Source organism: Cetorhinus maximus, chromosome 2 (assembly GCF_964194155.1).
Source record: "Cetorhinus maximus chromosome 2, sCetMax3.hap1.1, whole genome shotgun sequence".
NCBI classification, from domain to species: Eukaryota; Metazoa; Chordata; class Chondrichthyes; order Lamniformes; family Cetorhinidae; genus Cetorhinus; species Cetorhinus maximus.
In genome coordinates, this window is record NC_135880.1 from 184,214,586 (window position 1) to 184,227,948 (window position 13,363).

A 13,363-nucleotide genomic window follows, 5' to 3' on the forward strand; every position below is an offset into this window, starting at 1 on the left:
CTTGTCTACTTGAACTGCTGCCTTCAGGCACTTGTATGCCAAGATCTCTCACTTCATCTACCCCTCTTCATATATTCCCATTTATTGTGTAACCCCTGTAACTGTTTGACCTCCCTAAATGTATGACCTCACACTTCTCTATGTTAAAATCCATCTGCCACTTTACCGCCCACTCCACCAACCCACCTATGTCATTTTGGAGATTTTGGCTATCCTCTGCACTACCCACTGCTCGGCCAATCTTTGTGTCATCTGCAAATTTCCAAATCATGCCCCCCACATTCAGGTCATCTCCTGAAATAACTATATGTACGCTTCATAGACAATGAAGCGTTTGATTGTGTTTGATCACCAAAAACTAATAGACGTGATGCTGAAATGTGACATTGACAGTAAAGATGTGAGATTTATCCAGAGTCTATGTTGGGACCGAATAATGAGCATCAGGATAGAGGATGGACAGTCAGATATGTTTCAAGCGAAGAGAGGAGTACGACAAGGCTGTGTACCATCACCAAAATTATTCAATCTGTATTTACAACAAATATTCAGAGAGTTAGATGTACTTCCAGGGGTAAAAATTGGAGGCAAGAACATAACAAACTTGTTGTTGGTGGTCCCTCAAAATCGAGGATGACGTCTGTCAGGCTTGGTGAGACTTCAGATGCCTGATGAGCCCAACTCTGGATCCACATGTTCTTCTGCAGAGAGGGCACGTTGTTGCTCAGGGGAGTGGAAATTGTAGCCCCAGATTGGTTTGCTTCTCCTATCTCTGCTGCTGCCTCGCTGTCATGTCACTGAGCTGCAAAGTTTGCCTTGATGGATCAGGTGGTACCATGCCAAGCGATTGGCAGCGTTCACCTCCCAGTCAATGGTGTTAATGTCTCCGTGCTTTAGGGCGACCTTGAGCGTATCCTTATACCTTTTCCTTTGGACGCTCCTTGAGTGTTGGCCAATGGAGCACTGTGAGAAGAGGGCGCTTTCAGGCGTCTGGACACAATGGCCCGTCCATCGGAGTTGGCTCAGCAGGAGCAGGGTTTCAATGCCGGTAGATGCAGCTTCATGGAGGATGCTTGCATTAGTCTGGCCGTCCTCCCATTTAATCCCCAGGATTTGATGTAAGCTCAGCTGATGGAAGCTCTCAAGGATCTTAATGTGGCATCGGTAGACAGACCATGTTTTGCTGCAGTACAGGAAGGTGGTCAACACAACGGCCTTATAAACCAGAACCTTTGTTGAATTGCAAAGGTCTCTGTTGTCAAAGACACATTGGCACAGCTTGAAGAAGGCAGTGCTGGCACAGTTGGCTCAGTGTTGGACTTCCTCATCGATGGTGCTCACTTGGGAGAGGTGGCTGCCGGGATGAGGGAAGCACTGCACACACCCCAGAGCCACCCCATCCATGTGGATGGAGCGGGGGATGCTCAACTGGCCCAGGGAAGGTTAATGAAGGATCTTCGTCTTGGTGATGTTTAAGGATAGGCCAAGCCTCTTAAACGAGGTGTTGAAGAGGTCAAGCGTCCTTTGCATGTCCTGTGCAGAATGAGCCACTCTTGTGGTACGCTGATGACCTAGTGCTACTCGCAGAATCAGAAGAGACCCTACAAAATATCGTAGATCAAGTAAAATCTAGAAGTTTAGAATGTGGACTGAGCATGAACACCAAAAAGACAAAAGCAATGGTGGTTGAGAAGGAATACATGGGAAGAAGCTGGAGTGAAGGTGAAGTGGATGGTGTCACACTGGAACAAGTGGATAAGTTTGTCTATTTGGGACAAATAATAACAAGATGGCAGATGTGATGCTGAAGTCAGAAGAAGGTTAGAGATAGTGTGAAGTAATTTTGTGAAGATGAAGGATGTGTTAACAACAAGAAGACTCAAGCTTGTAACAAGGAAAAGACTCATAAGATGCTACATTCCATCCACTTTCCTGTCTGCCTCAGAAACCTGGACAAATAATAAAGATCTGTGGAAATTATCAGAAGCCTTTGAAATGTGGTTGCCACGGTGTATGCTAAAAATTCCATATACAGACCATAAGACCAATGGCAAAGTGCTTGAAATAGCAAGGGCAAAAAGAACTCTTAAAAAGTGACATCTAGAAAGGAAAACGTCAGTATTTTGGCCATTTATTAAAGCTGAAAAGGTATCGAGATCTCTCCAAGAGGACAAAGTGGAAGGCAGAAGAAAGAGGGGTCGACCTAGGTATAGTTATATGATGGATATCACAGGGCGGTTGCAGACGAACTACAGTGGATGTGTGAGGATGGCACAAGACAGACGAGTGTGATATATGACAGCAGATCTCCTGATAGGAGTAACTACAAGCAGCAGCAGCAATCCCAGCGAAGCCTCAGGATAAAGCGCGGAGGCTTGGATTTTCATCACAGAGGCATGTAGTGGGAGTTGGGAAAATTCCCTGCTCAGCCTGCCCACCTCAGGAGAAAGCCCAGACATCCAACTGCTCTCCGATCTCTGTTGTCAATAGCACAATGTTTATTTACACAAGGTCAAGTGCTTTCAAGGGCTGTGGTTTCTCTTATTGATACTTTAAAGGGTCTGGATGAGTGACACTTTTTTGGGCTGTGGTGAAAGGAATTTTTTAACATAGTGGAAAGTGTTCAATGAATGCATTAAAAAGCATTTTGTGAACACATCCTGTTGTCACTGTAGGGGCCATTGGTTTTATACAATGTATAGTAGAGAAATGGGCCTGGAGGTTCCAAAGCTTGGCATGGGTATGAGGGGGTCATGGCGGGGGGTGGGGGGTGGAGGGGCATGGGGCATGAGGATGATCTTTACAACTCACCTTTTAAAAGGTCCCCTCATGCAGACTAGTGCTCATGACTCCCTGAGGGGCCGTGAACCCTGACTCTTTACAAACCTGGCCTGACTCCACGAAAATTGCAGAGGAGTAGGAAATGCCTATCTCCACAATGGAGTCGGCCAGTCCGGGAGTGCTGGATGTGGCTTTTGACACAAACCTCAGCCCAACCAACTTCAGCTGCTCCATCAATGACCTTCCTTCCATAATAAGGTCAGAAGTGGGGATGTTCGCTGATGATTGCACAATGTTCAGCACCATTCACGACTCCTCAGATACTGAAGCAATCCATGTCCAAATGCAGCAAGACCTGGACAATATCCAGGCTTGGGCTGACATGTAGCAAGTAACATTCACGCCACACAAGTGCCAGGCAATCCCCAACAAGAGAGAATCCAACCATCACCCCTTGACGTTCAATGGCATTACCATCACTGAATCCCCCACTATCAACATCCTGGGGGTTACCATTGACCAGAAACTAAACTGGACTAGCCACATAAATACTATGGCTACAACAGCAGGTCAGAGGCTAGGAATCGTGTGATGAGTAACTCACCTCCTGACTCCCCAAAGCCTGTCCACCATCTGCAAGGCACAAGTCAGGAGTGTGATGGAATACTGTCCACTTGCCTGGATGAGTACAGCTCCCACAACACTCAAGAAGCTTGACACTGTCCAGGACAAAGCAGCCTGATTTATTGGCACCACATCCACCACCTCCAACATTCACTCCCTCCACCACTGACACACAGTAGCAGCAGTGTGTACCATCTACAAGATGCACTGCAGGAATTCACCAAGGCTCCTTAGACAGCACCTTCCAAATGTATGACCACGACCGTCTAGAAGGACAAGGGCAGCAGATAGATGGGAACACCACCACCTGGAAGTTCCCCTCCAAGCCACTCACCATCCTGACTTGGAAATATATCGCCGTTCCTTCACTGTCGCTGAGTCAAAATCCTGGAATTCCCTTCCTTACAGCACTGTGGATGTGCCTGTACCACAGAGAAGGCAGCTCACCACCACCTTCTCAAGGACAACTAGGAATGGGCAATAAATGCTGGCCCAGCCAGCGAAGCCCACATCCCGTGAATGAATAAAAAAAAAAACCAGCCTGCACCCTTTAAAGGCACTCCCAAAAATCAGACAGTCTAGGAATGGGGTCGGGAATCCCATAATCCACACCCGCCCGCCATTTTTAAAAAGTTCCCAAGATGTAGTGAAAACTCAGGCCACAATCTCCAATCTAGAAGTTGAACCCAATCTCAATTGACTTCAAACGTGTCTACCCTGAGTGAGCTTCTCCAGTATTCCTGATTGGTGATGTGGCCGTTTCTGTTTTGACTTCAAGGCTAGGATGAAATTTGTGAAGTGTTTTCATCATGGGATGCGATGGAACCCATGATGTTTCCCAACCTGTTAATTATTTTTTTTAAGTGGGTCACAGTTATAACTGCAACAGTCAACATAAGCAAAGCAAGATTCCAGGAACAGCAGTGAAGTAATTGGTCAAATGAATTGTTTTATGGTATTGATTGAGGGATAAGTGTTAGTCAGGATACAAGAGACAACTCCCCTACTATTCTTTGAATGGGACCAGTTCACTTCACCTGAGAAGATAGGCAGGCCATCAATTTAGTGATGCAGCAAAGCCAGAATAGAGCCTGAATTAAATGCTTAAATCCAATGGGTAAAGCCTCAATCCATGAGCTTCTGTCGCAGAAATGAGAGTGATACTAACTGAGCCAAGCTGAAAGTCTAAATCCTATCCAATCCACTCCAGAAACAGCACCAACACCAAACTAGTGAAGGAACTGCACTCTCAAATTGTAAGCCAGAGACCTCAGCAGGGATGGCAAGTATCTGACATTCCCTCGTATAAGAATCACCCAGAACCCTTTGTGTTCACTCTGTCGGGCTTCTCGTGCTCATGAAGAAATGCTGAGCACCTTACTGGCATTGACCTTCTCTACACAGACACACACTCTTCCCTGACCTATGTCCAGTTGCTTTCAATTCAAACAATGTTCTGCCACAGGGCAATTTAACAGGAAACCTCTTTCTTTTTTTTTTGCAAAAATATACTTTATTCATAAAATATCTTCAATCACATTCCAAACCATTCCAAAAACACCATTACAAGGGTACAATCCAGGTTAAACTTTTACAAAATGTATCACCAGGTGCATCAGTACAAACAATATTACAATCATTTACAGCCTTTCATTTTGATCTGTACAGCCCGAGGGGCTCTAAACAGTTCCCAGTCTCTCGGTGCGCTGTGGCAGAAAGGTCTTAGACAGCGACCCTTCCCCATTGCGCCTTTGCGGCAGCTGCCCCAAGCTTTAGTGCGTCCCTCAGCACGTAGTCCTGGACTTTGGATTGTGCCAGTCCGCAACAATCGGTCGGGGACAACTCTTTGTGCTGGAAGACCAACAAGTTTCGGGCAGACCAAAGCGCCTCTTTCACCGAGTTGATGATCCTCCAGCTGCAGTTGATTTTTGTCTCGGTGTGTGTCCCTGGGAACAGCCCGTAGAGCACAGAGTCCTGTGTCACAGAACTGCTCGGGATGAACCTCGACAGCAACCACTGCATCTCTCTCCAGACTTTCTTTGCAAAGGCACAATCCACAAGGAGGTGAACAACGGTCTCTTCCCCACCACAGCCACCTCGAGGGCAACGTGCAGAGGGGGTGAGACTCCTGGCGTGTAGGAAGGATCTGACGGGGAGGGCCTTTCTCACCACCAGCCAAGCTACGTCTTGGTGCTTGTTGGAAAGTTCTGGCGATGAGGCATTCTGCCAAATGACTTTGACAGTCTGCTCGGGGAACCATCCCACAGGGTCCACCCTCTCCTTTTCCCTCAGGGCCTCTAGGACGTTGCGTGCTGACCACTGCCTGATGGACTTGTGGTCAAAGGTGTTTTTCTGCATAAATTTTTCCACCAGGGACAGGTGGTACGGCACGGTCCAACTACTTGGAGCGTTCCGCGGCAGCGTGGCCAGACCCATCCTTCGCAACACCGGGGACAGGTAGAACCTCAGCACGTAGTGACACTTGGTGTTTGCGTACTGAGGGTCTACGCACCGCTTGATGCAGCCACACACAAAGGTGGCCATCAGTATGAGGGCGATGTTGGGCACGTTTTTCCCCCCTTTATCTAGAGGCTTGTACATCGCGTCCCTGCGGACACGATCCATTTTCGACCTCCAGATAAAGCGGAAGATGGCTCGAGTGATCGCCATCGCGCAGGAGTCTGGAATGGGCCAGACCTGCAGGTACAGCAACAGCGAGAGTGCCTCACACCTGATGACCAGGTTCTTACCCGCAATGGAGAGGGAGCGTCGCTCCCACATGCCCAGTTTCCTTTTCACCATAGCCACTCGCTCCTTCCAGTTTCTAACGCATGCCCCGGTCCCTCCGAACCATATCCCCAGCACCTTCAGGCCGTCAGCCCTGACAGTGAAGGGGACAAAGGATCGGTCAGCCCAGTTCCCAAAGAACATGGCCTCGCTCTTCCCACGATTTACCTTGGCTCCCGAGGCCAGTTCGAACTGGTCGCAGATGTGCATCAGTCTGCGCACCGACAGCGGATCCGAGCAGAAGACGGCGACGTCGTCCATGTACAGGGAGGCTTTTACCTGAGTGCCTCCACTGCCTGGGATCGTCACTCCTCTTATGCCCGGATCCTTCCTGATGGACTCGGCAAAGGGTTCTATGCAACACACGAAAAGAACAGGCGAGAGAGGACAGCCCTGCCTGACTCCAGATTTAATCGGAAAGCTATCTGTTTCCCACCCATTGATTGAGACTGCGCTACTGATGTTAGTGTAGAGCAGTTGGATCCAATTTCGAATTCCCTCCCCAAACCCCATTTTGGAGAGCACATCCCCCATGTAGGTGTGCGATATTCTGTCAAAGGCCTTCTCCTAATCCAAGCTGATGAGGCAGGTATCCACACCCCTGTCCTGTACATAGGCAATCGTATCCCTGAGCAGCGCGAGGCTGTCAGAGATCTTCCTGCCTGGCACAGAGCAGGTCTGGTCAGGGTGAATCACCAATTCCAGAGCGGATTTGACCCGATTGGCGATGACCTTGGACAGAATCTTATAGTCCACATTCAACAGTGAAATGGGTCGCCAATTTCTAATTTCCTCCCTTTCCCCCTTGTGCTTGTAGATGAGGGTGATGATGCCTTTCCTCATGGATTCTGACATACTACCGGCCAGGAGCATACTCTCGTACACTCCTAGCAGGTCTGGGCCGATCAAGTCCCACAGAGCCGAATACAACTTCGCCGGCAAGCCGTCGCTTCCGGGAGTTTTACTCTTCTCGAAGGACTCAAGGGCCTTAGTCAGTTCGTCAGGAGTTAGCGGTTTGTCCAGGCTCTCCCGCGTACTGTCGTCTAAGACCTCCGTGATAGAGGACAGGACGGACTGGGAGGCCGTGCTGTCCGTGGGCTTCACGTCATACAATCCGGCATAAAAGGATTTGCTGATCCTCAAAATGTCGGACCGTGATGACTTTACTGAGCCGTCTTCTTCCTTCAGGCTGCTGATCACAGAGCTCTCTCTGTGTACCTTTTGGAAGAAGAAACGTGAGCACCTCTCATCCTGCTCCACGGAGCGGACTCTGGAACGGAAGATGATCTTGGAGGCCTCCGAGGCAAAGTGCGAGGCTTGCTGGCTCTTCACCTCTTGGAGCTCCTCCTTGACATCGACCCCCATCGACTGCAGCCGGAGCAGATTCTGCATCTTTTTCTGGAGTCGGGACATTTCCCTCTGTTCCTTTCTAGCTTTCTGGGTGCCTTTGAGGATGAAAAACCTCTTGATGTTTCCCTTGATCGCTTCCCACCAGTGTGTCAGGGACTCAAAGAGGGGTTTCACGGTTCTCCAACCTTTGTAATCCCTCTTGAACTCCTCAATGTTCTCTGGGGTCAGCAGTTGCACATTTAGCTTCCATGCCCCCCTGCCCACCCTCAGGTCCTTCTCCAAGTGGCAGTCCGCCAGTAGGAGGCAGTGGTCAGAGAAGAACACCGGCTTGACATCGATGGATCTGACTGCGAATGCATGGGACTCAAACAGGAAGTCTATCCTGGAACGAATGGACCCGTCTGGCCGCGACCAGGTGTATCTACACTGCGCTCCGTCTGCAGGGTTGCTGAAGACGTCGTGCAGCTTGGCATCCTTAACTGTTTCCATCAGGGATCTGGACGTAGCGTCCAATCTGCTGCCGGCCCTGCCGGATCGTCCAGCCGCATCGATGATGCAGTTGAAGTCACCGCCCAGAATGACCGGCCTGGAGGTCGCCAGCAGCAGTGGGAGCTGCTGAAAAACCGCCAGCCGCTCGGCCCCTTGTGATGGGGCGTACACGTTAATTAACCGGAGTGGAGCGTTCTTGTACATTACGTCTGCTATGAGGAGTCGCCCGCCCACCACCTCCTTAACCTCGGAGACGGTGAAGTTGCCTCCCCGCAGCAGAATACCCAGGCCGGAGGAACGAGAGTCGTTTCCGCCCGACCAGATCGATGGCCCATGGGACCACCATCGTGACCATTGCCTGTAGGAGCTGAGGTGCGGTATCGCACACTCCTGCAGAAACAACAGGTCAGCTTTGACCTTGGCTAGGTAGTCCAAGGTCGCAACACATCGCGTAGTAGATTTAATGCTACGCACATTTATGGATACAATCTTTAAACCCATTTTAAAGCATTTATTCTCCTACCAAACCCACTGTCTCTGAGAGTCCCAGACCTTTAGTCTGCTCCTTCATACCCGTAGTGAGCTCAAATTCCTTCACTTTGGATGGGCTGAGGTAGATCTCCTTGGCAGTGTTCTGCTCAGGTGGCATCTGGAGGTTCACGTAGAGAGCGGGTTTTGAGATGACCTTTGCTGGAGAAGCTTCTCCAAAACTCACCCCCTCTGGGGTGTTGCTGTTCCCGGCTTCCTGGAGCTGGGGTGCGATGATTGCCTCACTGCTCCCAGATTCCAGGGGCTGTGGTGCACTGGCCTCCTCAGGTTGCAGGCAAAGTTGGGGTGCGCTGGTCTCCTTGTTGTCTCCAATTTTTTGGAGCTCGGGTGTCTCGTCCTCCAACGCCCTGGAGCTTTGCCGTCTCTTCTGTCGGTGCCGCTCTGGCACTTCATCATCCGAAGAGCTGCTGCCCTTGTCATCCATGTCGGATGGGAGACGCCTCTTGCCGCTTCTCTGGGAAATGCCTTTGCTTCTTCTTCGCTCCTTCTTACTTTTGTTGTTCTTCACCGTCCGCCACTCCCCCTGCTGCTTTTCCACTGCTGCCTCCTCCTCCATTGATTCGCTGTCCTGAGGACTGGGAGGTTTAGGGGGTAGTGCTGTTGATTGGCTCTCTGTTGCCTCAATCTCTTTCTCCACCTTGTCTCTCTCTGTGTCCTCCTTTGTCCCGTTGAGCTCCCTGGGGGCCTTGGTGGTTGGAGTGACACGAAACATTTCTTCTGCTTCCCCCTCGTCGGCTTTGGCTGCCTGTGCGTAAGTACGGCAGCGTTTGGGGCAGGTCCTGTAGAGGTGACCTGCCTCGCCACACAGGTTGCAGCACTTGGCCTGTTTGCAGTCTTTTGTCTGGTGCCATTCCTGTGTAACAGGAAACCTCTTTTTTTTTTGTAAAAATATACTTTATTCATAAAATATCTTCAATCACATTCCAAACCATTTCAAAAACAACATTACAAGGGTACAATCCAGGTTAAACTTTTACAAAATGTATCACCAGGTGCATCAGTACAAACAATATTACAATCATTTACAGCCTTTCATTTTGATCTGTACAGCCCGAGGGGCTCTAAACAGTTCCCAGTCTCTCGGTGCGCTGTGGTAGAAAGGTCTTAGACAGCGACCCTTCCCCATTGCGCCTTCGCGGCAGCTGCCCCAAGCTTCAGTGCGTCCCTCAGCACGTAGTCCTGGACTTTGGATTGTGCCAGTCCGCAACAATCGGTCGGGGACAACTCTTTGTGCTGGAAGACCAACAAGTTTCGGGCAGACCAAAGCGCGTCTTTCACCGAGTTGATGATCCTCCAGCTGCAGTTGATGTTTGTCTCGGTGTGTGTCCCTGGGAACAGCCCGTAGAGCACAGAGTCCTGTGTCACAGAACTGCTCGGGATGAACCTCGACAGCAACCACTGCATCTCTCTCCAGACTTTCTTTGCAAAGGCACAATCCACAAGGAGGTGAACAACGGTCTCTTCCCCACCACAGCCACCTCGAGGGCAACGTGCAGAGGGGGTGAGACTCCTGGCGTGTAGGAAGGATCTGACGGGGAGGGCCTTTCTCACCACCAGCCAAGCTACGTCTTGGTGCTTGTTGGAAAGTTCTGGCGATGAGGCATTCTGCCAAATGACTTTGACAGTCTGCTCGGGGAACCATCCCACAGGGTCCACCCTCTCCTTTTCCCTCAGGGCCTCTAGGACGTTGCGTGCTGACCACTGCCTGATGGACTTGTGGTCAAAGGTGTTTTTCTGCATAAATTTTTCCACCAGGGACAGGTGGTACGGCACGGTCCAACTACTTGGAGCGTTCCGCGGCAGCGTGGCCAGACCCATCCTTCGCAACACCGGGGACAGGTAGAACCTCAGCACGTAGTGACACTTGGTGTTTGCGTACTGAGGGTCTACGCACCGCTTGATGCAGCCACACACAAAGGTGGCCATCAGTATGAGGGCGATGTTGGGCACGTTTTTCCCCCCTTTATCTAGAGGCTTGTACATCGCGTCCCTGCGGACACGATCCATTTTCGACCTCCAGATAAAGCGGAAGATGGCTCGAGTGATCGCCATCGCGCAGGAGTCTGGAATGGGCCAGACCTGCGCCACGTACAGCAACAGCGAGAGTATCTCACACCTGATGACCAGGTTCTTACCCGCAATGGAGAGGGAGCGTCGCTCCCACATGCCCAGTTTCCTTTTCACCATAGCCACTCGCTCCTTCCAGTTTCTAACGCATGCCCCGGTCCCTCCGAACCATATCCCCAGCACCTTCAGGCCGTCAGCCCTGACAGTGAAACCTCTTTCTAACCTCAAACCCTGTGTTTCAACATTAGGTTTTTACACCAGAGCTGCTTCCTTGCTTGGATCAGTGCTTATCTGCATCACATTTAGATTAGGCTGCATGTGATAGTTGATAGCAAGAACATTGAATTATTTTTTATCAATAGTAATTTATCAACAGAGGAATCAATCTCTAAGAATTTGGAAACATAAAACACATATTGGGCGGAATCTTATGGCCCAATTGGGGTGGGGGCGGGGCTGGGACCGGAAAGTGCAGTGAGCTGTTCCAAAGCCCATTGGCTTTGGCGGGACCGGAGAATCCTGCAGGCAGGATGGGCTGTAAAATTCCACCTATTCTATCTGAAAATGTTTCAGTAATTCCAGTCCACCTTTTCCTAATTTTGGGAATCATTCCTTTATCTTTGTATTTTTCTCTTTGGTCTATCCTCTCCCAGGGCTGATGATAGGTTAGGATCCCATGGATATTGACAAACCTCAGGGTGGAATTGTCCTGGAATGGCACAAAGTGTGGTAGTGGATGGGAAAAGTGTCATTATACCCGAGTGGCGGGTTTTGTGCCATTTCGTCCCTTTGGTTAATTATGCAGCAACAGGAAACACGCCGTCTCGCTGGCAGGCCGTTACCTTACCGCTTCCTCACACCGAGCGCCATGTTTAAACTGCAGCCGCGCACTCAATGCCTGCAGCCCAGGACTGCTCCGGTGAAGACATGGCCCCAAAAACCAAGAAGAGTGCAGCCCCCAATTCAGTGACGCATCCCTAAGGTGCGTTCTGGATGCTGCGGAGGCCTGCTGTAATGTCCTCTACCCTGGCAGATGAATGATCTTATCTGTGCCCCCAGGGTAAGACAACCATCTCATCACTCTAAACTCACACATTCACAAGGACATCACACATTCACTGGCATCTCACTCGCCACTCGCTCTCTCACGCACCCTCACATCTCCATCTAGCCTCATCTCCTCTGGAGAATGCCTCCTCATCCCTCACCATCTTGAGGCCACTTTTGCAGCTCAACATGTGCCCCCTCACACACACCCTGGGATACCCTCCTTCCCCAGTATAGCCCTCACCCTGCAGCCTCTTCCCCTGCTTGAGGCCACTTCCCCCCTTTCCCCAAGCAAACCCTAGCCCTGCAGCCAGTGAAAAGCCACTCCTTACAGCTGGTCTGGTAGGTAGAGACCTGCCCGTGAGCCCCCCTGAAAGTGATGTGGTGCTGTCTGTGAAGCCTGGCGCTGATGACCACGAGTGCTGCCCGAAGCAAGAAAGGCAAAAGTTAAATCCCGAGCGAAGTGCAGCTCACCAGGTTGTGAAATATGTTGGTGTGCAATCACACTGACTTGCCCGGATGATCCAGCACAGTGCGATGATTCCAGTAAGAAGAGCTTATAATGCGATGCTAAAGCATTGAAATTAGGTTGCATTGTGCAGCAATGGGAAACGTGGCCCTCCATTGACTGGTGGAGTGGACCATCGCAAACTGGTTTCATGACAGCCAGAAAGCGATTTTTGGCCTTCTCACCGTATTGTGCTCCCCCCACCCCCAACAACCCCCCGCCCACCATGACGTCCAATGACACCCAGAAAATTCTGGCCTCAGAATCCTCCCCCAGTTGTGGCCATTCTTCGTGGATGACAGTTAACAAGACATTTTTCCGTAGCAGGCATTGCAGTGGAGTTCAATAATATCTTCAGCTGCTGTACACAAACAGGCACTTTCACGCAGGGAGTCATTGGATGTAAAATCTCACATCGGTTTATTGGGGGATTTGAGGCCAAACCTCCATCAGTACCCAGCATGCCTCCTGTTTTGTGTGACTGGGTACCACACCCTGTATGATATTGACCCAACAAGCACGTGTTCCAGAAGGTGCTACTACAGTGACCAGCCCTGTTCTTGGGCTAATCTCCATCTCAAACTCGGGTATGACATTTTAATTGTTGAGAGTTGTATTCCCAATGCAACGTGTTCTGACTATTAATGACCAGTTTGTGGGCTGCAATTAGAAAATAAACATGAAAGGGGCTGATTATTGTCAAAACTCAATGAATTCACGAAACAGCGTGAGGGAGGAGAATGTGCCATCGTGTCTGGTCCAACTCAGTCCCAAACTGAGACTGACAGTATAGTGGATGGGGGAAGGGTCACTTTCATCTAATCCAGCTGCCCTGACACAACTGAATCAGCCAAAATGAATGTGAGTTGGGAAGCCAATCCAATCCTGTCTGGTGAGAGAGGGTAAAGTTACACCTTTAATAACCTCAGGATATCCAGGAGGTGGATGTGGCACTTAGAGTAAGGGGGAAATATAATCATACTTCAATAAATTAGAAAATCAATGTAAAAACTCTGAGATCGCACGAAATTGAAGTTGAGTGTTTTATTGGTGACAGTGAGTCAGTGAAGGAATTATTTAGTCTGTCAGTCTCTGGTGATGTGAAGCCCAATCAAAATTACTGTTAAAAGGATGAGCTGCAGCTGGCCAATCAGGACTTGG

General features: G+C 49.9%; 1 protein-coding gene across 2 annotated transcripts in view; it reads left to right on the plus strand.

Moving 5' to 3' along the window:
* LOC144668435 (ADAMTS-like protein 1) overlaps positions 1-13,363 on the plus strand; it is a 746,250-nt gene that overhangs the window by 346,365 nt on the left and 386,522 nt on the right. The gene's annotated exons all lie outside the window — the stretch shown is intronic.